Source organism: Zonotrichia albicollis, chromosome 1, assembly GCF_047830755.1.
Source record: "Zonotrichia albicollis isolate bZonAlb1 chromosome 1, bZonAlb1.hap1, whole genome shotgun sequence".
Lineage (NCBI taxonomy): Eukaryota > Metazoa > Chordata > Aves > Passeriformes > Passerellidae > Zonotrichia > Zonotrichia albicollis.
In genome coordinates, this window is record NC_133819.1 from 152,253,048 (window position 1) to 152,280,041 (window position 26,994).

Consider the following 26,994-nt stretch of genomic DNA (forward strand, 5'->3'; position numbering starts at 1 on the left):
GATGGGAAATCCACAGCATTTTTGGGAAACACGTTCCAGTGCTCCCAACCCTCACATGGAAAAATTTCTTCTAAATATCTAATACAAACATGGCCTTTTTTTCAGTCTGAAGCCATTCCCTCTTGCTACTCCATGCCCTTGTCCAAACTCTCTCTCCAGCTCTCTTGGAATCCCTTTAGGCACTGGAAGGGGCTCTCAGCTTTCCCTGGAGCCTTCTTGTCCTCGGGCTGAACAACCCCAACTCCCTCAGCCTGTCTCCATAGCTCCAGTCCCATGATCAGATTAGTGTCCCTCCATCTGAATCACCTGGGGAAACATCTCCACCCTCAATGCAACATCAGCAGAGAGGTCTGGGGCAAAGACCTAACACTGAACTACCAGATCAGGGCAAGGCCCTGATATCTGAGCTACAGCTGGTCCTACACTGCAATTCCAGCTCAGATGAGCAGTTCCATCAGAGGGACAGACCCTGACTCACAGCCCTGAAATCACTGTGAAAACCCAGTTCAGCAGCAAGGCACCAACATGATAAGACATTCCCAAGGTCTTCCCAAACTGATTTTTCTTTTCCTCATGCACATGGCTGACATTTCCTTTGTGGCTCATCACACCATCAGGACCACAGCAAGAAAACCAACACCCTCTCAGACACCTTTTGGGAGAGCAAACACAGCTGCCTGTCCTTTATGGCAGTTTTGGGGTTGAAATTGAGATGCAGATTGCTGCCAAAACAACCACCTTGGGGGAGCTGTTGCTTTTTCTCTTGAGATGCAGAGACACTTTCCATTTCTTCCCTCCCCTTACTTCTACTGATTTTACCAGATTTCTTAGAGAAGGGAACAGCAATTGCATGACTCAGAGGGAGAATCATCTTCTACCCAGCACAGAAATGCTCACGTGCACACAAGGAGATGGGTGAGACACAGACTTTTGTCCCAGGCCATGGTATCAGACTGGCAAAGCTCTGTCACCTGCCCAGAAGAAAACACAGGCAAGAGAAGAAGCACCAGCACCAAGAGTCAGAGGCTGAAATTGCAGGGATGTGATGAACAGAAAGAGGTTTCCTCCAAGAAACCACCAAGCCAAACATGAAAGTCCTCATCCCATGGGCAGAGGAGGTCACAGGAGAAAAAAAATCTACAACTTTCTGCATGGAAGAGGCTGTGTGGGATCAGGACAGGATGATCAATGTGGTCAAGGGATAAAAACCATGCCCAGGAGCAAAATGAAAGCAACAACCCTTAGTGATGCCCACAAAATCTCATCTACCATGCTGATTTACCTTCCTCATATGCTTTAAACTTTTGGAACAAACCTCCAGAAAAAGTTGTGATTGACTGGAATATATTTTCCATCGTCTCCACTTTTACTGGATTTTTATGGTGGTGCCCAAATATTTAATTGCTGAAAAGGTGGAGTGAGGGTTGGCAGGGTACATGCTCAGAAACACCAGGAGAAGAGATGGCTCCTCTGACACAAGAAGAGAGGTCTGGAAACAGCTTCTAGAATTAAACAAAAGTCTTGCCATAGGAACAAGAACATGATCCCCTGCAAAACTGCAAAATTCCCTTGATGGTGTGCAGATATTTACAGCCCCCAGGGCTGTTTTCACAGTTATGGTTCCTCCTTATCCCTAATACAGCTGGCAGCAACACGTGTAGGATCTGGAGACTCTGTGCAGGGGAAGACAACTCATAAAGGCATCAGTGCATTTCAGCAAGGCCTTCAGAGTCAGTTATCTGATGTTTCAGACTTCACTGATGGCATTTATGAGCTTAAAAATGTATATAAGGCTTCAACATCCTCTCCCAGCCACTCTCTTTAGGATGCAAATGCAGCTTAACACAATTAGGCAGGACAGAAAGCCCAGACATTTTACAGGATCAACTGCATTCCAGTTGTCAGGGGAAATAAAGAGACACCAGCTCAACAGACAGGCTGGACAAAAGCCTGTTTTCATCGCTGGATGGTTTTCAGATCAGCACAGGACAGTGCAAGGAGGAAGAGCCTTTTTCCAAAAGGCATCAAGCCCTGCTACAGCTCTGCATGGGGGAAAAATTGCTAAAAATAAATCAAATAATCCAGTATTTGTTAGCAAGAAAATACAAATTAAGAATTAATTTTTTTAAAACCTCATCTTTAAAACTGGTGAAAACCGAAACTCAAAGAAAGTTGCTTGAGCAGGGCACTTTGCTCTGTTTACAGATGTAAATAAAGCAGGAAGTAAATGAAGGAGGGCGGGTTTGGATCAGATATTGAGAAGAAATTCTTTACTGTAAGTGTGGTGAGGCCCTGGCACAGGCTGCACTGAGAGGCTGAGGACTCCCCATTCCTTAAAGTGTTCAGGGCCAGGATGGACAGGGCTTGGAGCAACCTGGGGTAGTGGAAGGTGTCCCTGCCCATGGCAGTAAGATTGGAATAAGATGATCTTTAAGGTCCCTGTCCACCCAAACCATTCCATGATTTTGTGATTCTCTGTGTTATCTGAAACTCCCAACATGAGGACAGAAAAGAGAGAGGAGAGACAGAAAGAGAAAGCTCTCAGTGTGAGGCTTCTGGAAGCTCAAGGTTTTTATTTCCACTGCTCAAGATTCAGAATTTAGAAGCTGAGAAAGTATCTGGAGGTACCTAGAAACACTTCCCTCACGACTGCTCTTTCAAAGGAGAAGAAAAGTGAAATTGGCAGGAAATAGATATTTCTATATAATTTGTCATCTTTCACAGAAAAATCAATCATCCCTAATTCTAGGTATTTATCTTTTTTTTCCTATTAAAATACCTAAATAAAGCATTTCTGTTATTGCAGACTGCCATTAAAAAAAAAATTAAAAGAAACAGAATAATTAATTAAATCCTCTGGAGCATCTCCACTATGAAGACAGGATGAGAGAGTTGGTGCTGTTCAGTCTGGAGAAGGTTCCAGGCAGAGCTCAGAGCACCCTTTCAGTCCTAGAGGAGCTCCAAGAGAGGTGGAGAGGAACTTTGGACAAGAGCATGGAGTGACAGGACAAGGGAAAATGGCTTTAAGCTGAAAGCAGAAAGATTTGGATTATATTTAGGAAGAAATTCTCTACCATGAGGATGGTGAGGCCCCAGCACAGGCAGCCCAGAGAAGGTGGGGGTGCTCCATCCCTGGAAGTTCAAAGTCAGGTTAGATGGGGCTTGGAGCAACTGGGGATAGTGGAAAGTGTCCCTGCCCATGGCAGGAGGTGGAACTGGATGATCTTTAAGGTCCCTCCCAACCCAAACCATTCTGTGATTCCATTAATGTTTTTTGGACCTACCCCTCAACTCCCCAGTGATTCTAGAGAACCTTTAGGTGGCAACAGAAACATTGACAAGATTATTTCTAGGAAAAATTCAAAACAACTTGTGCTTCTCTTTGTAAACAACAGGATCAGGAGGCTCTCAGAAATCATCAGTTTGGCAGCTCTATCACTGCATGAAGTGAGATGGAAAACCACCTGAGCACAGATACAAGGTGCCAGGTGCTGATTTTGCACACCTGACATGCTGAAGCTGCTTGGACCACCCCTCCACACCTGAGTGCCTCCATCTCCCACCCTAAATCCTGCACTACAGCCCTGACCTTTGGGCAGTGCTTTAAGACCTCTGGGTGTGTTACAAAAGCTCAGGTGTTGCCACCTCAAGCCCAGGTAATTCAATACAAATCACTGCAGAGAGATAACAGCATGGCCTATCTGAAAATAGACAGAAATCCCCATCAAAAACATCTAAGTCGTCATGATAGAAAAATAAATCCAGGCAGATTGTTGCTCTCATTGTATGAATCATCATGTTGTTATAGCAACTTCATATCTGCACCCAATCTGAAAACCAAGCACAGCTGAAATAATATAACAGCATTAAGTTAAAATGATATATAACAAGACAAAAATGGATCGGCTCGATCTCCGAGGAGCACCCACACTTCTTTCTCACCCTCTTCCCTGCCTTTGGAAACATTGCTTTGCTGTATTTAAACAATAGGAAAAAAAACAGCCCAGACTTGGAGCTCATGGAGAAGAGGAACCCTAATGAGCTTTTGAATTCAGGAAGAGTCTTCAAAATGAAGAATCACAGAATCCTGAAATCAAAGAATCATTTAGGTTGGAAAGGACCTTAAAGATCATTTTGCTCCAGCCCCTCTGGCATAGGCAGGGACATTTTTCACTTGTTTTAAATAAAAACAAGTGCAATTCCCAGTTACAACCACTAGACCCAGCCAAATGCCCCTATTGCTCCCACGAACTCCAAAATTCATGCACTGAATGAATTACATAAATTACATAAATTTTATAAATTTTTAATCTTTATTTTTAATTCATGCAATGCAGGACATATATAAATATAAATACATTGTGTCCTGCTCTGTTCAGGAGTCCTGAGCAGAAATTCCAGCCTGAACAGAATATTTAGAAGCAAGAAAGGAGATGCACAAGTTCTGGCTTTAAAACTGTAGGTCTGTGAGGTGCTTTTATTGCAGGAGAAAAAGAGAAAAGTGTCACCAAGGTTCTTTCCATCAGAGCAGCAAAGGAAGGAAGGTAAATAAACAGAATTGTTTCAGGAACTTGGCAGGATAGCACAGCTCCTCTGCAAGGCAAGGGGAGCCCACCAACCTCCAAAACACTGCAGGTGCCTCAAAAAACACTGTTGTGCCCCAATTAGTGCCAAAGATGAGCAGAAAGCACCACAGGGCACTTCACTGCTCCTCTTCCCATGCAACGCTGCCAGCAACAAGGTTTGAAGGAGAAGGGAAAAGAAAGAGGCTTGGGAGATTTGCAAATTTTGCTCTTGATGTTTCAAGCAAATTAAGACCAAATAAACCCCAAAATAGAAAAAGCAACCCACAAACCCACAGTTCTAGTCCCAACAAAGTCCTATTAGTCTTCACAACAGCACAAAAGTGACTCAATTAATTAAAAGCAAATAAAAAAGAAGCAGCCTAACTTATTATTTCAGAGTTCAAGACAGCAAAAGCACTAGTCTGCCCCAGACAGAACTCTATTTTTTCTTTTCTTCTTTTTCTTAAATGCATTTATTCATTAAGGCTTCCTCGTAGGCTGTGTAATGAGTCACTTCTTGCTTCTCTATGAAGTGTAAAGGGATGGAAAGAAATAGGATTTAAATGGAGGATGGAGACACTCACAAAGCCTGTTAGAAAAGCTGGAAAGGCTTTTGAAGGAACCACAGATAAAGAGAGGCAACTCCTCACATGGACCCCAAACCCTTTTCTCTATCACCAGAGCTTTCCCAGGGTCTAAGCCTGGCTGTCTCCTCGCTCTCAGCCAGCACAGAAAATCACCCCCTCTCCTCCACTGAGCTTTCTTCCTCCCCATGAACAGAGGAGGGGATGAGAAACCTGAAGCAGGAGTGATGCTGCTCCTCTCATGGACCTGGTGGCTCAAAAGTGTGGATGTGGCTTTCCCTGCACCAGTGAAATATGACCACGGGGGACTGATACCACTTGGTACCAACAGCACAAGGCATTTCATGGCTCTCACCCCAGCAGCCTCCAGCTCAGAGTGAGCCACACACCTCCAATTATTCTGCAATTGTTTTTCTGAGAATCACAGAAACACAGAAGGGTTTGTGTGGGAAGGGACCTTAAAGAACATCTGGTTCCAAGTCTCCTGTCGTGGGCAGGACACCTTTCACTAAACCAGGTTGCTCCAAGCTCCACCCAATCTGGATTTCTAGTGGAGAGGAAAAGTCTGTCCAATCCATCAGATCAGAGATTCCAAGCTCAATGAAAAGCTCAGGAGAAAAACTCTCTCATTATCAGTCTTATCTCAGACTGGATCTGGAATATCCTGATTTGGTCTCCCAGCTACTGTCAGGAGTTTCCCCTGGCTTTCAGGTCCTTTGAGTCCTCCCACCATAAGTTTTGAGGAAGCAGAGCCAGTACAGAGATGTGACACGAGTCTGCAAAGTGGCAGAACAACAGGAAGGGCACACATGTTACTGCAATAAACACAAATCCCAAAAAAGCACAACCTGTTCCCAAATCCACTGCTGCCAGCCTTCTAGCAAGGACTACCATCTTGAGCATGTGCAGAAGTAGAAAACTTGAAATAAATATTAGGACAAAATAGATATTGGGGAAGAAATTCTTCTCTGTGGTGGTGGTGAGGCCCTGGCACAGGTTGCCCAGAGAAGCTGTGGCTGCCCCATCCCTGGAAGTGTCCAAGGCCAGGTTGGATGGGGTTGGAGCACACTGGGATAGTGGAAGGTGTCCCTGTCCATGGCAGAGGTTGGAGTGAGTTGATCTTTAAGGTCTCTTCCAACCCAAATTATTCTATAATTCTATTTTTCTGTGAAATTGCTCTAGTGACAGCCATGATCATGTGTCATTCTCCATGGCAGAGATCTTCTATCTATCTTCCCTAGAACGGTGTCTCTCACTTTCCTAACATTTATTCCATCTGAGAAAAAGAAAATTTAAACCAGAAAAAAAAAAAAAAACAACCAAAAAAACAAAAGCAAAACTAAAAAGTGACAAAATCCCCCACAAAAATCTAAAATAAATTAGAAATCCTCCTAAATACAGAATCTAGAGGAACTTTTTTGCTGCCACCTAGACCCCTTCCAAAGGGTTCCCATGCCAATCTAATAATAAAGCTGTCGTATGGGGGGATGTGATTTTAGCTTTCAGCTGAAGGTTGCTATGGGAGGCTGTTCCCAGCAGCAGCACTGTGCTGCATTTGTAAAAGCTCTTTCCAGCATCAGACACTGATTTTTGGGTAGGAAAAAAAAAAATCACTACTTTTGTTTTTAAAAAGTCCCATAAAAAGCAGCAGTGCTGGAGAAAAATGTAGAGAAAAAAGCAAAATATAAAAGGGGGCTGTAATTCAGATGCCTGTAGAAATGCAGATGCACTAAAATCCCCTTCCCAAAGCTAAAGCACCACGAAAACCTATTTTTTTTTTTTTTCCAAATCAGTGCACATCAGCTGAGTAGCTGCATTTGCCAACACCAGGTTTGCTGGGATGTGGGAGAAGTTAAAGACAATGAGATGATCTCAGGTGCTGTATAAATGAGGTGCAGAAATGGGAACAGGTATTGCAGTGCCTCTGTGGGGTCATCTGCCGTGCACTGAGATCTTGACTTGCATAAAAATAAGGCATCACTTCACAACAGGTTGAGGAGCTCTTTAGAATTTAAAGAAAAATATAATATATATAGGGATTTGTGCAAGGAATGAAGTATTATGTGGGTATATATGTCTATACACACACAGAGTTATGTAAAGCTGGTCAAATACAAATGACTCTCTTAAAACTAACAAACAAGTAAGCACAGAAGATATTTTCTACAGCAATCTGCAAGATTTAAGAGACTGTTACGACCTGCAGGATTTACAGAGGAAACACAGGAAGAAGGAGGATTTAAGACAAGGACAGAGCCCTGAAGAAGCAGCAGAAGGAGACACAGTCCCTTTTTACCTTTACATAGTGAAGACCACCAAACACTGATTTATAAAAGGCTTTCAATTCATGCTGCCAAAGCCTCCAGCCATTAAGTGCCTTAAATCTTTGCAGGTTAAGCAAAGGAGAGTTGGTAGATGAGATGTGGGGATGGGGGGGAATATCTAGAGAGCAAACACATCCCAGCTGGAGATGGGAGAGCACAGGAGAGCACACAGCCACACACAGCATATGGAGAAGGGTGAGGATCAAGATCATCCAGTTCCACCCTCTGCCATGGGCAGGAACACTTTCCACTATCCCAGGTTGTTCCAAACCCTGTCCAACCTGGCCTTGAACACTTCCAGGGATGGAGCAGACACAGCTTCTCTGGGCAATCTGTGCCAGGGCATCACCACCCCCACAGGGAAGAATTCCTTCCCAATATCCCATCTAACCCTGCCCTCTGGCAGTTTAAAGCCATGGTCTCCTGCCCTGTTACTCTGTGCCTTGTCCCAAGTCCCTCTCCAGCTCTCTTGGAGCCCCTTTAGGCTCAGGAAGGGACTCCAAGCTCTCCCTGGAGCTTTCTCTTCTCCAGCCTGAACTCCATGATTTTTTTTGCCTCAAGTCTTCAGTGGGAAGTGCTCCAGTGACACTACTGAGATGCTCCTTCTTCATCAAGAGCCAGGAGGCAAGAAACCCTATAGACAGACCCACAACCAGAAATTTCTGTATGTCAAAGATTCCAGACCAAATTTAAACTCTGATGGAAGTTATACACAGGTGAAATCTTAAGACAGAGGAAGAAAAACTGATTTGAGTTTGACATTCAGATAAGCAACTGAGATACTGCAGAAGAGATATTTTCAAAGCACAGATCTGGCCTGGGTCCTGCATGCCACTGATTTCACAGCTTCTGAGAAAAAATCTCAACAAGGAACAGAGATCTTTTGCCATTACAAGCTTTTACCAGAACATACAAATAACCCAAACAGAACCCCTGATCAACAGGTCAGAATTTGTTTAAATGCCCAAACTCCAAACCAGCAACAATCAGGAGCCCACAGTACCAGGCAAAACAAGAACCATCACTGAGATGCACTGACTGCACTGGCAGTACCAGGAACACAGCATTCCATTAAAATTATTATATTAAATTGCTAAAACCAGACCGAATTATTGCAAAAGACTTCACTATCAGCCCAAGGCTTCAGAGCCCAGCCAACCCACCCTCCACATTCCCAAAACTCCTCCCTCCCCAGCATTCTGCTAATAAACTCAGGGATGTCCTTCCCAGAGGTCTCAACGCCTTGTCAGCAGAAATTCAAATCAATCCAGCCCTGGAAGCAGCTGCAGCAAATAACTCAATCACGTTCATCATTTTAACTTATCCTATTTATGAATCAGGTCAAGCTTGAAATCTCCATTTACATTATCAGCCTTCATGATATTAAGATAATCATGCAGAGGACTGATCAAAGGTTCCTTGTAACTTTGGAGTACAGGAATTACCATACAATAACACTTTATCTCCTCCAGTGTCCTTTGTGACTGTCAAGAATATTTTTCTTCCCTAGAAAAAAGGACAAGGAATAACACAGTGAAGAAGAAACTGCTGCCAATACTAAATCTAAAAGTAATAGGGCAGTGGGTGCTGTACACTCATCTCCAATAAAACCATGAAGATCACCAGTCTTAAAACAGAACAGGTTGGGCTGGGCTTTGAGTATCCTGGTCCTGACCCTGCCCATGACAGGGAGTTGGAACTGGATGGTGTTGAAGGTCCCTTCCCACCCAAACCATCCTGGAATCCCAATTTCTGCTGAAAGTCTCTGAGAAAAACAGAGAGATTCAAGCTGCCTTGAATTACCTCTATTTTATCTCTCCTGTATGGAAGGACATTTTGATTTTTCCAGACTTGATACTGAAAATGACCTGAAATGGTTCTCTAAAGGGCCTCCATTTCTCTGAGCCCTGCTTTGATGGGAAGATGAATCCTGCAGCCTCCTGACACCCAGAAATACTCTGCTGATGCTCTCACAGCCCTCTCTGTGTTGTGCCTCCAGCAGCTGCAGCACCTGCCCAGCATCACCAGGTCACTGCTGCAGATCTGAAAACAACCACCAAAACATAAGAAAAAAGAAAAAAGCAATTCCCATCTTCTCAAAGAACTTTCACTCTTTTGTTCACCTCCAACTCACTGTTTTTCTTCCTGCAACAAATAAAGTGCAACATCATTCTGCTATTTTTGTGAAGAGATGTTTTATCCAGAGTTTGGGCAAAGGGAAACAATTTCTAACCTGATTTTTAAGATTATTTAAAGAGGGTAAAAAAATAGAAGGACATAAGCTTGTAAAACAGTCTTATGTGGGAAGAAAATATAGGAACACTTTATTGGAAGTGCTTCACTTCTGATACCAGCTATTAAAAATGTAGATATAATCCTTTATTTATCTCATTTGCAGCAAGAAAACTCTCCACACACAGAAAGAAAAATCACATGGGATATAATCCAACAACAATCTCCCCCATTAACTCCAGAATGATGTTCTATTGAATATTTCAAGCGTGATTACACTGTAACAAAATGGCACCATGCCACCAAGCCCTGTAAATTATTTTCTCTCAATACCTCCCTCCCTTGCAAAGATGCCAGGAGGCTGGATAAATAAAAAAAAAGTGCTCCCACATCAAAGTAAAAGGCAGTAAAGAAACAAGGAGGATCCTTCAAGTGACAATCGCAATGTTTGTCCCAAAGTGGAAAGATGACCTTAGCAGTTGATGTTGCACCTTCTAAGTGGGATCTGGGCTTTGAATTATTGTACCAAGGGGATATTTCTGCAAAGGAATTAAATACACAGGATTCAAAATGATGGCAACCTGCTCTGAGTCATAACTCTGAATGCAGTTAATGCTTCTGCTTTGATTTTAGGGCTTCCAGTGGTAGAAAAATTTCACCTTAGCTTCTCTAATGTGGAAAAACCACCACGAACAGCAAGAGATGAAAGCTCAAAACAGCTCCCTGGGTGAGGCACAAGCTCAGAGGGATCCCAGGTCCAGTGAGCTTTGACTGGGATGCACAGCTGTCTTTTTTCCAGTCATGACTTAGGAGGAAGCAAACACAAGCAAACACAAGCAGAATCACAAATATTGCCAAGTCTGGGCAGCGAGGCTCTAACACAGCTAATTATCAAATACTTTGTCAAAGATTTTCTGATTGTTCAAAGGATTGGGATGTGCAAGAGGAGGCTTGTAGGGGTGTGAACAGCAGCCAGAGTGCTGAGTTGAGCACATCTGAAAATGGTAAACACTAACATGGATTCAACTTGAATTCCTTGAATGTGTTAGGGAACAGGGGAGGGAGAAAAAGCCAAGTTCACCCATGCAACTGAAGTGTTTCTATGAATCCAGCTCTACAGCCAATGGACCAGAGCCACCCAAAGGTGCTCCACTGACCATGGAAGGAGTCACAGGGCTCTAGGAACTTCTTCAAGTCCTTTGGGACTGCTGTTGCCACTGTCTGACCCCAAAATTAACAAAATCAGGATCAGCAACCTGGTCTGGTGGGACGTGTCCCTGCCCATGGCAGGGGCTTGGATCTGGATGACCTTTAAGGTCCCTTCCAACCCAAACCATTCTGTGACTCTGTGATTACGGAGGACATCAACTGATGGGCAAAGAAGGAGGATGACACCTTAAGACCCTCACAGCAGCTCATGGTCCTCAAAACTCCAACTCGCTGCCTTCCTGAGCTTGCAAGTTGATTTTCCTCTCTTATTCAGAAATTTTACTTCAATAAGGCTTAGAATTATGTACACCAGGCCAAATAAATGTGAAACAAAGATGGAGAGGAAGTGTTGTAGCAGGCACAGTCCTAGCAGAAGCTGAAGCCAATGAAAGGAACTGGATGTCACCACTGGCACCTCAAAAGGAAACTTTGCCCAAAGCTAATCCTTTCAGGTGAGCAATGGGATGCATAGGAAAGGAGACAGAATAATATCAAAATTATTTGAAGGAAAAATAGAATTATTGTGGATGACTACCACATAAAATTCACCACCAGAGTGGTGAGGCCCTGGCACAGGTTGCCCAGGGAAGCTGTGGCTGCCCCATCCCTGGAAGTGTCCAAGGCCAGGTTGGATGGGGCTTGGAGCAATCTGGGAGGTGCAGGGGCTTTGGAAATAGGTGATCCTTAGGTGCCTTCCAACCCAAATCACTGTAGAATTCTATGAAAATTGTAAGGTAAAATTGGTGGTGCCGTTTAATTTGATTCTTAATCTTTTTAATAGAGAAGCAGCCACTCAGAAAATGTTGAGAGGTGAAGAGCTGAAATGCTTCTTGCCCCATGGAGACTGGGGAGAAGAAAGGAGACACACTGAAGGAGTGAGTTTGATTTGGAAACTGCACCAAACACAGCAGAAAAAGCTTCAACAAGGAACAGTTTAGAGAAGAATTTCTCAGCTTCCTACAATCTAGTAGAAAAAAAAAAAAAACCACCCAGGAAATCTCCCTCAAGAAAAAAAAGAAGTCAGGAAATACTCGAGAGATAAGAGAATTTTTTGAATAATTGACATACAGCACAGGTTTTAGAGGCCAAGAACTCCAGGATCCAAAGGCACAGGGAAGCACATAATGAGACCAGCCAAAGTTGTCATAACTAAGTTGCAACATGAAATGCTGAAGCCAAGCCTTAATGATTTACCATCAGGAGAAACCCAGGGAGGATTCATCACCACATTTGCATATAAGGACACTGCTTGCTCTTCTTTTCAGCATGTTTTTCCTGATCACCATCCAAAAGAGAGATTCTTGAGCTAAATGAAGCCTGTGGCTCTCTAGGCAATTCCTAGACTACTTATAATTAAAGGCACCATTAAGCCTTCAGAGAAGCAGATGCCAATCCATGTCAAAAGTTACACAGCTGAGCAGGGTCTAATTACACTGAATTCAAGAGATACATCACATCCCCAACAGATGTCATTTTACAGAAAGCTTTTTCCATATCTCACAATCTTAAGATCCTTTGAGAGTTTCTCGCCTGTATTATCCCTTTTCTTTAGAAAAGACCATCCAGAGTCATCTGCTTGCAAGCTTAAGATGAGGTAAGTGGGAAACAGAAGAAAAAGACATTGATGTGGTGAGGAAGCCAATTAAAAAATAAAAAAAAGAAAGTTTACATGGAGAAACAATTCCTTCCTTCCCATTTCACACTTTTTTGATGGCAGGATGATATTTTGGGCTCCCTTTTTTTGCATGTTTATTCAGGGTCTGTACAGCCAAGCAACTGCACATTCTTGAGAACTGGTAAATGCTACAGGCAGAGTTCATCCATTCCCAAAAAGAGTTTTATGAACAATGTAAAAAAACAATTCAGAGCCATGAAAAGGGTTCTTGCACAGCCTGGCCCAGGTGGCAGAAAAACCCAAAATATCTTTTGGATTAAGACACTGATCAAGTTTTCTCCTCTGCATATAAATGGTAAAAGAGAGTCCAAATAAACTCAGAAGCAGCCATCATAGAAGATACTAAAAATATTATCATCTAAACACAGAAAGGTCAAAAAATAAATTCTTAACTGCCTTCTCAACATAACGCAGAAAGCACATCTATTCTTAAGCATCCACCAAGGCCAGTGAGTTTGGGAAAAAGACAGATGGGAGAATATGTAGGAGAATATGTTCTCTGAATACTTCCACAAATAGGCTACCAAAAGTCAAGAGAGATGCTGTGTCACAAGGGATGCAGAAGTCACAGGAGATGCATTTCTCGACACTGCCCTCCAGGAAGGAGATCTTGAGCTGAGAGAGAAGTCTTTACTACTTGTTCCCATGGCATTGCCTCCAGACACTCATCCTGTAATTTTCTGATATGTTTAAACAAAATGGCCCCTTGGCTGTGCAGTGACAGATGCCACTTTTTCAGCCTTTCCCAGCAACATGGTGATGATCATCACAAAGAATGACAGAGATACAAGAATCACCAAAGGTCTGTGCTGAACTTCCCTTTTACTGGTCCCATTTCCTGCCTTTTCAGCTGCTGCTGTAACTTGAAGCTGTTGGAAAGCTTAAATAAATCAGAGAAAAAAGAAAAACAAATTTTAAAAAATCCTGAATCATAACTATCAGCCTGAAAATCAAGGGAAATTTTAAGCATACTTTTCCTGTGAAGACAGACTGAGACAGTTGGGGCTGATCAGTCTGGAGAAGAGAAGGCTCCTGGAGACCTTAGAGCCTTTCCCAACACCTAAAAGGGGCCTACAGAGAGGGTGGAGAGGGACTTTTCACAGGGGCATGAAGTGATAGGACACAGGGGAAATTAATTAAATTGAAGGAGAGTGGGTTTAGATTCGTTATTAGGAATAAATTCCTCCCTGTGAGGATGGTGAGGCCCTGGCACAGATTTCCCAGAGAAGCTGTGGATGCTTCTGGAAGTGTCCAAGGCCAGATTGCATGGGGCTTGAAGCAACCTGGGATAGTGGAAGTTGTCCATACCCATGGCAGGAGCTTGATCTTTAAGGCCCCTTCCAACCCAAATTACTCTGAGATTCTATGACTCAAGGAAAGAAAGATAATTAAACACCAGGGTGGAGAAATAGACCAAAGCACAACACTTGCAGCAAATACCCAGTGAGTGGATTATCTGTGTGTAAACAAGTGGGAAACCAACCAGGTTTATGGTTTCTTCTGAGGTGGAGGGGCAAGTAGACACAGCAAGTGGTAGATGAAGTGCCAGGAGGTGAAAGGAACTTCTGTGGAAAATGAGGGGCCTTCTACTTGCTCTTCAGCAGATGGAGCATGGAGAGCAGATGGAGATGTTCCTTCTCAGCATCGTGCTTTAGCCATTTCTTTTGTGACATCCTGGCTGGTGTCTCCATCAACAACAATGCCAGTCTTGGTGTTGTAACTAAAAGCAATGGAGTCAGCCACTAATGCTCCAGTTCTCCAGTCACTTTCATTTCACAGCACAATGTTAAGGGTTGTACTTGATCATCTAAAAGGTCCTTTCCAACCAAAATGATTCTATAATTCTGAACTGGGCCATGAGGAGGGATGAAACACCTGTCCTGTCAGGAAACACTGAGAGAATCTGGATTGTTCAGCCTGGAAAAGCAAATGCTTCAGGGTGACCAAAACTAGGGCCTTTCAGTAGATGAAGGGGGGTCTGCAAGAGAGCTGGAGAGGACAAAGAGGAATGGCTTCAAACTTAAACAGAGCAGGTTTAGATTAGATATCAGGAAGGAAAAATTCTTAACTATGAGGGTGGTAAGGCCCTGGTACAGGCTGCCCAGAGAAGCTGTGGCTGTCCCAACCCTGGGAGTGCTCAAGGCCAGGATAGAGAGGGCATGAAGCAATCTGGTCTAGTGGAAGGTGTCCCTACCCATGGCAGGGGGTTGGAACTGGATGATTTTTAAGGTCCCTTCCAACCCAAGCCATTCTGTGATTCCATAATTTTTATATACATACTCTGACAAGCAGCAGAATATCAATGTACTGTATCCCAAAACCCCCATAAAAAGCAGGTATCCCACAACCAGAGGCCAAAAGACTCAGTTCTTGCTTCCCAAGTATCCTGTGCCCAGCCAGCAAATGCTACAGTTTGCTTCCAATATAAATCTGTTGTGCTCCAACCAATGGATCCGCCAGATTAGTCTGCCATTGTTGAAGAAATTTGGACCATAATTAACAGAAAAGTGTCCTTCAGTTAAACAGTGGCTTGATTTTAGTCACTTTAATCCAAAAATTAGATCTGTATCATTCATTGCATGAATTTGCCTTTCTATTTTAAGGATTTTTCACCATCTTGACTGCAAACAAAGCATAGGGTCTTGTTTGCAGTCAAGTCAGAGCAAAACTGATGAATGCCAACACAGCTGGATCTCAACAGCCCTTCTGCTAAACTGCCGTGTAAAAATCAGGGGAGTGTCAGAGATTACCAGGGAAAATACAGCAACACACCTGTAGGTGTCCAATCAAAAGTTATTTCATGGAGAGGGAAACAATTCCAGGTGCAGAGGAAGCATGCAAAGGAAGGCACAGATAGCAGAGTTGGCATTAGTGCAGCTGCCTTTACTGCAGTGACCCTAATTGGCATTTCCAGATGTGAGGCAGAAAAATCAGCTGACAGGAGCATCTTTGCCTATAACCCTAGAAAACCTAAGTTGAAGAAGATACAGGGCTCTATACAAGTCATGCATGAAGAAAAAAAAAAAAATTAAAAAGTCATTTTTCTTTCTTTTCCACATATTGAGCTGGTTAAAGCACTCCACGTTCTCCCGTTGCTACCAGCAGCATTTATTTATCACCATCCTCAATTCTGAAAGCAAACTCCAAGTGATAACACACGATCTCCCTGCAAAACCAAACTGAGATGGATGGAGGACAAGGGGTATAATTTAAGACAGTTTACACTGCTCACAGTACCAGGAGCACTGCGTTCAGGCTGCAGGAAAGGTCATTAGTAAATTGAAGGCAGCAGAAGATAAGAGAAAAGTTTACAAACAACATTTCAAGGGGAAAAAAATGTGTTTATTTGGCCACTCAGGGAAAAGAGCAAACAGAGAGAAAGTCTGGGTGTGCAAAGAGCCTCCATCACTCCAGGCAGAGGAGTGAGCTCATCTCCAGTGCTCATGATGGAGCAGACAAGATCTGCATCAGCGCCATCAGTAGTAGCACCCAGTGTGACAGGAACCTCCTCCTTGGCAAAGTCATCCATACCAGCAGAACAGTCTGGAGTCATCTCCTGCCTCCCAGATGGCTCATTCCTGTTGGTGCAGAAGTCTGGGGAGCCAGGATCTCCCTGCAGCAGAGTGCAGGGGATTGCTGCCCTGAGCTGGCTACACTTCAGCTTTCAGCCTTTTTGTGACTGCTTCAGGAGATAAGCACTGAGATACAGGAGATAAGCAACGTAAAGAGTTCACTTCTTCCCTCCTGAACACTATCACCTGATGAAAACACAGCTTCTCAAGTAAAGGAGAGGCTCTTTAAGCTGTTTTTTTGGAAGAACACGATGGAAGTCTGTACTGCCTGTAGCCTGGTATAGTGGAAGGTTCCCTGTCTATGGCTGGGGTTGAAAGGGATGTCAAAGACCATCCCATTCCAACCCCAAACCATTCCATGATTCCATGGTTCTATGTCACCAGCAGACATCTGATACACACTGGCTTCAGTGGATTCTCCATGGTTCAAAGTCCAGCTGGGAGAAAGGTCTTTCTTGTGAGGAGACACTGTGGGAGCCAGGCCTGGTTAGTCTGGAGAAGACTGAGAGGGGATCTCATCAATCCACACAAATATCTCAAGGAGTCAAGAGGATGGTGCCAGGCTCTTTTTATGGTGCTCAGCAACAGGACAAGGTCAATGGCCATAAACTAAAACACAGCAAGTTCCAACTCAACCCAAGGAAGAACTTCTTTTCACAGAGGGTAGAACAGCAGCCCAGGGAGGGCATGGATTCTCCCTCTCTGGAGACATTCCAAACCCACCTGGATGTGTTCCTGCATCACCTTGCCTTGGCAGGGGGTTGGATTGGAAGAACTCCAGAGGTCCCTTCCAACCCTGAAGATTCTGTGATTCTGTGAATATATGAAGAAGCTCAACGTAGCAGGACAGGCTGAATCTCACCCTACTTTTCTTTCTAAATTTGGACTATCCACATGAACACACTTGCCTTGAAACACCTGAGGATCTCTAAAACACAGGCAGCCACCCTGACCTCACAGAGGTGCTAGTTTTCACAATCAAGTTCCTTGACATACTCATCGGTTCTAGGGGAGGAGAGCGCATACACCAAATATATGGAATGTGAAGTAATTCAGTTATTTTGCATCAGGAAGATTATTGACAATGTCCTAAATGTTTCAGAACATATTGAAAAAGAAGATATCCCTTCTACTCTTTTTTTGGTCAATACAAGGCTTAGCAGTGATAAACCCACACATCCCTTTAGTGCATAAACTGAGGACTGCAGAAATCAACAGTGAATCCCCACCTATGTCCCCTACAAAAAGCTTCCTGCCATGACAACCCCTGTTCTCCCACTCCATATTATCATTATGCTTCTCTCACAACCTCTCCACACTCTCCCTGTACCCATGGATCCTCCTCCTCCTCAGCTTCAGGATCCATCCATGCCTCAATTTGTTCTCCAAAGCACCCAGAGAGGCAACAAACAACCCACATGGATAATCTAGACCTGGACACATGTTAACTGATTGACTGTGTGATACCAAAAAAATAGATAGTCAATGAATTTGCCTGAGTTTTCCTTGAGGACACTGAGATATTAAGTCCTTACGTGCTTGGTGAATACATACATTGATGGTTGGGTGGAGGAGAAAATCAGTGAACTGTATTTTTTCCCTCTGATGTGATTAACTCAACCAACCTACTTCAGCGGAAGAGGCAGAAAGACACCAACAGAAGAAAGCCTTAAAGGAAGTGAGAGACTTCAAACTATCAAAAAAGTAAAAAAATATTTATGTAAACAATCCAGTAGTGCTCATCTGCTCTTACTTTTAGGCCCAGGCCCCAGATATTCTGTTTGTCTTTAATTTTCTGGCTCATCAAGTAGAAAAATCATCCACTCCTGAGGCTTTCAGCTTTATTTACACACTTGGTTAGGACTGAGCTGAACACTCAAACCTGTCACTGAAGGTTTCAGGTGCTCCCAGCTCCCATTTACACTCCCTGAAGGCTTTGCTCTCCACATCACAGACAACCAGAAAATCATTAAGGTTGAAAAAGACCTCCAAGATCGTCGAGTCCAACCATTAACCCAGCACCACCAACATGTTCACCACTAAAACACATCCTCAAGTGCTATATCCACGTTTTTTGAACACTTCCAGGGATGGTGACTCTACCACTTCCCTGAGCAACCTTTGCTAATGCTTAACAACCCTAGCAGTGAAGAAGCTTTTCCTAAAATCCTATCTAAACCTCCCCTAAACTTTAGGCCATTTACTCTCATCCTGTCACTTGTCACCTGGGAGATGAGACTGATACCCACCTCACTACAATCTCTTTCCAGGTAGTTGTAGAGAGTGATAATGTCCCCCCGAGCCTCCATTTCTCCAGGAGAGAATGACACTGCCTAGAAGAAACCACCCTCCATCCTACCACATAAGCCAAGGTCCCACCATGTCCCAGTTGCTGAAACTCAAACTCTTCAGCTGAGAATGCAGCAGGATTAATTTAACCCAAGAGAAAGCACAAGCTGCTTCATAAGAGTTGAAATTGCATCTTGTTGATCCAAAATCTAAGCATTTTTTAAAATTATTCTTGGTAGGGTTTTCTTTGGAATGCATCAGACTCTGGTGTTGTCTTAATGACACCAAGACCAAAATGTTGGACAGAGCTGAACTCCATAAATTCACTTACAAGAGAGTGGAGCCCTGACTTTTACTGGCCTAAAATTATGCAAAAAGTCATCTTTAGGCTGCAGCTCTGTGATGAATTAGCTCTGACAAGGGAGGGAACTCACAACCTTCCCACAGCACTCCCTCCCTGCCCCACACCACGGCTGCCTCTCTGCTCTCTTGCCAACACAGGGACCAGCAGCGAGTGCTGTAAATGAGATCAATGAAACATTCAGTTAAAAATAACAGCCCAAACCTCCTCCATTGCAGGAGAGCCTTTCGGATCACAAATGATGAAAGCACATTTCTAAAAAAAGCGAGCTGAGTTGACAGCGATTTCTGAGAACGTGGCAAAATAACCAGCCCCGAGCCCAACAGCAGAACAAGGGCTGGGCTGCTCCAGGCATTGCTGGGGCTCCAGAATAACCCTGGCAGTAGGAAAAGAGGTCTCAATACCCCAGTTAGTGCTTACCTGTGTCAAAGATGGTGCCTGGCTCCCATCCCAGTGATGCTGTAGGAGCAGGACATTCAGAGGACACCACCACCCACTATTGTGAGCTATTCCTTGGGCATCTCCTTGACCACTGGGCTGTATATTCCTGCCTTGTAGCTGATAGGGAGAAAAAGTCGGGATGCAGCTTCTGGGGTCAAGAAACATCATCCTTGTGGTACCCACAAGCATTTTGCCTGTGGTGCTGGCTGAAGCTGTGAGGGAACAGAGAAGCAACATCCCCTAGGTTTCTTACAACTATTTTTATGATTGATACTGAGAAAGAGGAGAGGAAGTGGGGAGTAAGCTTTTTTCCCCATTTTTTCATGTCATCTAAGCACCAACTAACAAAAAAACAGATGTTTTCATCCTGCAATCCAGATGGATGTCCCTCTGCAGCAGGGGGATGCACCCCAGCATCTCACCTCACATTTCCAATGCTGGGATTCAACACAGCCACTGCAACTTTTAATGCCTTTTCCAAACATCTAATTCACTCTGTATTAATCCCTCAGAGCAGCTACTCCTTCATTTTACCCTTGGAGACATCAAGCTAAAATATTCATCGGCTTGAGCACAAAAACCTACAGCTCTAAGCAGTTGTTGAGGACAGAGGACGTGCTGTTACCCAGTTCTCTGATATATACAGCAGTATAACACCATCCTTGCAATAAAAGTACAGAACGAGCCTCTAAAGATGCCTATTTACTAGATGTTTGTAAGTGGATTTAGGTTTAATGACAAGCTCCTCTAGTTTATTTCCTGCTTTTACTCATCCTTCTTTTGGGGGGGAGGGTGGCTGACAGGGGCTGTTCTTTCTCAAGCTTAATATTTAATAAAAGAAACCCAAAAATATATTGAAAATGTCCTCTTAAGTCATGGCACAAGGCATATTTCAAATGAATGCAGCTGAAAATCTCCAAACTATCAAAAAGCCATTTCAATAAGGGATTTTCACTTACTCGAGACATTCAAGGCATTGACACAACTTCTAAAAAGATGAATCTCTTCCAAGTATTTTAACTCATTTAAATTGACAAAATCTCCAGCACATGAAGGTGACAACAACCCCATGGCCCACATTTCAGTCTTCCCAGGCTACAGAGGGCTTTCCAAAGCTCACTATTTCAGGGAGAGCTTTCAGGCAGTCTCTCAGTTGACTCTTGCAGGCCATGTCCAGATATGCCCAGAAATCTTTAGTATTGAAGGAGCAAACCACAGAAGTGTGCATTAACTCGTGTGTGCATTCCACATCTCGGCCACAACAAATCACAAACACGGAACAGAACCTGACACACGCTGTTTAATTTGACCTTTGACTACAACAGAGCCAAAGCAAGGTGATTCCAGCCCATAAATACTCCTGACTCCACCAGCATGGAAGATGTTCAGCCTTCAAACCTTGAAGGGAAGCAAACAACAGCATCGAATCCCTGCAGTTGTTTCACCTAAAACAGACAGAAGGGAGGTGCTGACACTGAGGTGATGCTTTGCAGTTCAGGCAATCTGTGCTCAAGTGCCAGGCTTGACTAAGCTCTGGATGCAGCAGGAGAATTAAAGAGAAGCCACAGTCCTCTCACCTCATCCAAAGCATCCTGGAGCTGCAAAATACATAGGAGGGACTCCTGGTTGAATGGGATGTTACTGTGCTTCAGTACAGCACAGCAAGGAAAGGACCTGCATCATTTTCATTTTTAACATTCAAGAAGATTAAATTAAAATAGTCAAGGAAATCACAAATATAGAAAGATACAACAATTGTAATCAAGGTGGCAAGAAACTGGCAATGTGCTCACCACTGGAACAGTTTGGAGTTACCCAGAACCAGTTCAAACCCTTGATCAAGGCATTTCTTTGCATCAACCTCCTGCAGTAGGCAGATAAAATGTAGCTGTTCCATCTACATAAAACGTGTTTAGATACATAAATCCTTGCAAAGTGGCTTTTTATTTTGAGGCAAAACCAGAAAGAATTATATGCTGCATTAAATATTTTCTTCTTTGTCCTCTTCTTGACTGTCTGAAAGATCAATTAAAGTGCTTTTGCATAAAACAGGCAGAGAGGAGCACGTTCCAAAAAATAAATAAATAACAACGCCACTCTTTGCTTTCAGTATGATGCCTGAAGAAAACAAGCATAACGACTTAAAGATTCCCACAGTGAAAAGGAAGAAAATGATGAAGGTTTAATCATACACTTACAAGGCAGCAAAACACATTTCTCAAGTCTTAATATCTCTTGTGAAATTTTAAGCACTCAGACACAAATATTAGCAACAAGCTGCAGCAAGCTGAGTCGTTTCCCATGCCCTCACACAGAAATATGTGCAAGTCCCTCCCTTGCACTCACACACACACACATTAGCTGTTTCCATCACATTTCTATTTGCAGAAATATCCCAATGAAACTATGGCCATTTAAGACGTTATGATTTAACACGTTTCTTCGCTTATGGAGGTCTTGCTGTTCTGCAGCTCAGCAACCTCTCTGTCCATCTGCATTGCAACATCTGGAAGCACCAGCAGGATTTCCCCACAGGCTGACCAGCAATGGGAATCATGGCCTTGGCATGGAGAGACAACACTCAGATCAACTGCTCCCCCAGTTACCAATGGGGAGCAGGGGAAAAGGGAGTGAGATCACCCCACCAAAAAAACCTCAAGATCTACTTTACTCTCCCTCAAAATGCCCTTTATCATGTCTGCACAGGGCAAGGGAGGAACTGTTATCATCAAAACCCCACCATCATAGGTTCTAAGGAAGAAATATTTTATACTGAGGGTGGAGAAACATTGGCACAGGGTGACCAGAGAAGCTGTGGATGCCCCATCCCTGGAAGTGTTCAAGGCCAGGATGGGGCTTGGAGCAACCTGGGTCAGTGGGAAATGTCCCTGCTTTTTGCAACTGCTCATGGCAGGAGGGCTGGAACTGGATGATCTTTAGTATTCCTTCCAACCCAAGCTATTCTATGATTCTGTGACTCTATGTGGCCCCAGGGACTTGTGGTGGCCTAAGTGGCACAGCAGGTCCCTGACCATTTCCCCTTGGATTATGGGGGCTTCGTTCTGCTCCCTCTCTCCAGCGGTGGGACTCATCCCATCATGTTTCTCTCATGGCAATTTTGCCATATTTTTCCATCTGCACAGGGGCTTCCAGCTCCTCCTGTTTGTTGCCTATGCTGTGGTGCAGATGCACTTCAGCTGGGCTATTGTTCCCATATCTCTTTTTGGGGAAGGAGCCCTAATTCCTATATGGCCATTCTCATGGTTTCAAACACATCAATAACCCTGGTGCCTTTGCTGCTGCAGGGATCTCCTTCCCTGAGGAGATCCCTGCAGCAGCTACCTGCACTGAGACAGCAGAACAAAGGGCCTCGCTCACACAGCATCCCATAGGAAAACCCAAAAATCTGCTAGTGACACCAGGCTCAGGGCCTGGTATTGATCTGCTGGATCTTCCTGGTTCTTCCTCATTATTCCCTACAACTGGAAGGGTAGAGGAGAACACTACGTGTGCTCCTGATCTCTTAACCAGTCAACTTCACAACAAAACATGAAAGAACTGAGAGGAGAGAGAAATCACTGCACTACACAATTGAAACAGGAGAACAACTTGCAATAATAAAATAAATCTAAAAAATAAGCCCACACGAAAAAGAGGAACGAATAACCAAGAAATGAAAACAAAAGCTAAGAGGTGAATAATTCATTTAGGCAATGTGCAGCGCACCTATTCTACCTGAATTGTTTACATGGAAAGTTCATGGTTTAATCAGAACTGCCGGAACAAGAAAAACCAGAGTCATAAGTACAACATTTATCTTGAGTAAACGAAATAGGTCTCTGGGTAAGGCATTTTCATTTAAAACAGAAAAAAAAAATAGGTTGCAGTTTGTGACGTGACCAGCAAGGGGAGTCGGTGCCCAGAGCTTCGAGGGAACCACGCAGATGCAGTTTTGGGTGGAGAAAACTCAAATAAACAATTCTGAGATAGTGACATTGATAAAACATTGAAGACTGCCAGAGGATGCTGGAAGATGATGGACAGAGAGCAGAAAACCCACTAACCTGGAAAAGAGAGAGGGCTTGAGGGATACTAGAGTAGAAAAATAAAAATGTTTTGCTAGGAAATTGGACTTTCTGTCCCTGCTAGACTTACTGGAGAGCATGTAATGAAGTGCTCTTAGAGGGAAAAAGGCACAGGACAAATGAAATCAAGCCAGGATGGATCTTAGGATAAGAAAACAAGGGTTAATCTCAAAGTACTTCTGAGTACAATATTCTGACAGTAACATGAAAAGACTGGTCAATTCCTCTTGGTGGCTTTGAGGAGACATCCAGGAGGGTACCAGATGTCTGGGAGAAGATGTCAGAGAATGAGGGCTAACCAGGCACCTTATTACTGATCCCCAGAACCAGAGCAAATGGGGGAAAAAACAAAACTATTAAACACAACTATTAAAAACAACCCTCACAAGGAGTGGGATTTAATAACATTATCCAGCATTTAAAGCAGAATGCCAGCAGTAGGAACTCATTAGGCTCTGTTTGGGGAACAGCAGCAAAATCACTGCTGCAGCTCCAGCCATGCTGGGCTTGTCAACAAAAACGGGGCCACCCTGGGCTCCGGGGACACCGGGAGGGGCACTCAGAGCTTTCCTTCCTCTGCCCCGTTAATCTCATTAACCTCGAATTTACTCTGTTGTTGGTAATTACTCAGAACGCTAATAGGCACAATTTATGCATATTATTTACTGAATGTTACAAAATCTCTTCAGCTCTGTGTATGAATTGGAGCTGGAACAAGCCAACGATCCAAGGGCTATGGAAAACAGGAGTAGAGAAATGAAAAATATTTTAAAAATTTAGAAAACCATTTTTAGGATTTGTTTCAAATTTCTTCAGTATCTTAGTTTCTTCATGCAAGATAACCAATCAATTCAGATAAATATACCCATTTTAGATATATCAGAATCATTTTAGATACACCATTTTAGATATATCAGAATCCACTCATTTTACTAATTCTGTTATAACATCCTAACAAGGAAAAAGACACTAAACCAAAAATACCCAAGAAAATACTTATTTCCTCCTATTAAGCTGGAGCCCATGAAACAACCATTCCAGCCATGATACAAATTACCTTTAACGATATTCCAGGTGGGAAAACCAGATGCAGTTTAAGAAAACTGTTATTGCTGTTAAAGAACTCCATAGGCTTTACAGACACAGTCTGCTGCACCTTGAAAAATGGAACTTTCACTGACCATCTGTTCCTAGCAGAGAACACCCAGCAACTCTGGCTTTGGCCAGAAAGCCCAGCTCAAAGTCAATATTCCATGAGCAGGGGGACATCCCAGAGCTTAATGTACAGCCAAGATCAAAGGTCAGAGGGAAAATTTGGATGGAGATCACCCAGTGGTAACCAGTTAAAACAAAGAAACCACTGCAAGAGCAGAAAATGTGATCCAGAGGTGAATATCTGCAAGAGCAAAGCCCACAGCATTCCTACACCCTTACTCCCCTACAACACGCAGCATCACCTCCAGTGAGATGAAAGGATGTGAAGAAAACCAACCAAAATCAAAGAATAAAAAATGAAATGAGAAGGATTATCAAGGAAAGAAAGCAGCAAACATTACCTCACCCACAATTTTATTCTGCTGTGCTGCGGAGCCACTTGTTGGGAACTTGGCAGCAATAACCCAATGGACCCAAGGCCCAGCTCAGCAGTATTGTTCCTGTTTAGATAAAAGGGAAAATAAAAAGAAAATCAGATGTGAAAAGCACAAACAGGCTTTTATCTGCTCTGTTTCCCTCAGCCTGAAGCTCAGGGATTCCCAAGACTGAGGTTTTAGCTGTATCTTTAGATTCAGCTGGGAGTTTTCACACCCTGTGAATTTGTTAAACATATCCATATATTAGGCAAGCTTTGCTTTTGGCCTACACAATGTTGACAATGGAACACACACACCAAAAAAAGGAAACAAAAGAACATTTCTTCCTTTTCATTTCAGGGTGCAAACTTTAGGGGATGCCTAGTGAAACACAGCAAGTAATTTTCATTTTCAGCAACTTGTGATTTCACATTATTGTCATTTCTCCCTGTTTAGAGATGTCATAGTTTATGCTCAGTATAAGCCAGTTAAACTGATTTTATGATGTTTTTACTATATTTTTACTATATTTCCTACAAAAAGAAAGCATGTGCAAATATACGGATTGCTGAGAGAGAACCACATCACTGAGACAACCAAGTGGACCCAGCACATATTTCCAGGGATGGTGATTCCACCACTTTCCTCAGCACTCTGCCCAATGCTTGACCATGCTTTCAGTGAAGAAATTTTTCTTATATCCAATCCAAACCTCCCCTGGTGCAACTTGAGGCCATTTCCTCTCATCATAAGGATCCAGAAACTCAGATAACTCTGGAGACTGTAGTGACATCATAAACGCATTTCCCACACACACTTTCACAACTGCTTGTGAGGGTTTTTTGCCCAAATTTGGAAACTAATGCTCCAGAAGGAACTTAAGATACTTTCAACACAGTTTATTAAGCTTTAATAAAAAATAAAAGAGAAAGGAAGAAAAAGAATGGCTTAGGCAACTCAGGTAAAGGCACTTATACACTGGGCAAAGTACTGAAATAAAAACATTACAGACTTTTTACAGCAATTATTCCTCAAAGAAAGTGTTTTAATGAAAATGCTGATATTTTGGGCTTGTTTTAAGCAGGAGGAGGATCACCACACAGGAGACAGCCTTCCAGACTAACCATGAAATCCTTCTATTCCCTCCTTATGATGGGATGGTGAAGTAAAATCACTGGGATGACATCAGGACCAAAGAGAGCAGCAGCCTTGAGTTTTTCCACCCTTAGAAAAACCATCCAATTACCCTTTCCTCCTCTTTGATTACACAATCGACTTCAACACCCTCAAAAGTCAACACCTCCAAAACATGGGGAAAAAATAATGATTAAAAGTCTTTAAGTTAAAGTACAGTACCCAGAACCAGCTTTCAAAGACAGGGTAAATAAGGAAGACCTTTAAATTTTAAGATGTTGCTCAGCAGCACCTTGTCATGCCACATCACACAACACTTCTTCCTTGTTATTTCTCTGGCCAAAGGTCAAAATTCCTCTTCCCAAGAGACAAGCCTTCAGATTAAGAGTGGTGAAACTTTTACATCCAGCTAATTCAAGAACAAACCACATCTCCATCCTGGAGACTTTCCTACATATGATTTATTGCAATTGAAGGTGGGGAGAAATAAATGACAAAATTTGTCTCAAACTGAGGCAGTCCTGCTCCAAATGAAAACAGAATTATTTGTGCAGCACACAGAGTCCAGCACTGAAATCTCAGGATGTTCCTGGATGCTAGATAGGAGTTTTTATCACCTTCACATAGCCTTGGGGCAAGCATTTTTAAGGCATTTTTGTTGCCTGTACAAGCAACAAACCAGTGGTCATTGCAACTTTCCAGAACAAGCGAAGCCATGGTACACCCCATCCTGCCAAGTGGGGATTCGGGTCCTTAAGTGTAGAAACTTGGTGGTCCAATTTCCCAGAAATATCATTATGCCCTAAGAGCACCCAGGGCAGCCCTAGGAGGATGAAAACCAATACTGGAATGATCAAAACCCCCCCACATTGCACATGAGACTTCTTGCCCATCCATCTTCTCCTTATCTCATCCTCCCACCAGTGCCATCCTCTGAACTGATGTTTTCTTC

At 43.2% G+C, this 26,994-nt stretch overlaps 1 protein-coding gene across 10 annotated transcripts in view; it reads right to left on the reverse strand.

Moving 5' to 3' along the window:
• TSNARE1 (t-SNARE domain containing 1) overlaps positions 1-26,994 on the reverse strand; it is a 469,084-nt gene that overhangs the window by 428,722 nt on the left and 13,368 nt on the right. For 4 of the 10 annotated variants that reach the window (XM_026790533.2, XM_074557870.1, XM_074557813.1 and 1 more), the window contains exon 2: positions 24,894-24,992. The exons of 2 other annotated variants lie outside the window; for them this stretch is intronic. The gene's annotated coding sequence lies outside the window, so the exon portion shown is untranslated. The remainder of the gene's footprint in view (positions 1-24,893; positions 24,993-26,994) is intronic. 4 more of the 10 variants (XM_074557830.1, XM_074557854.1, XM_074557821.1 and 1 more) reach the window with 2 other exon arrangements.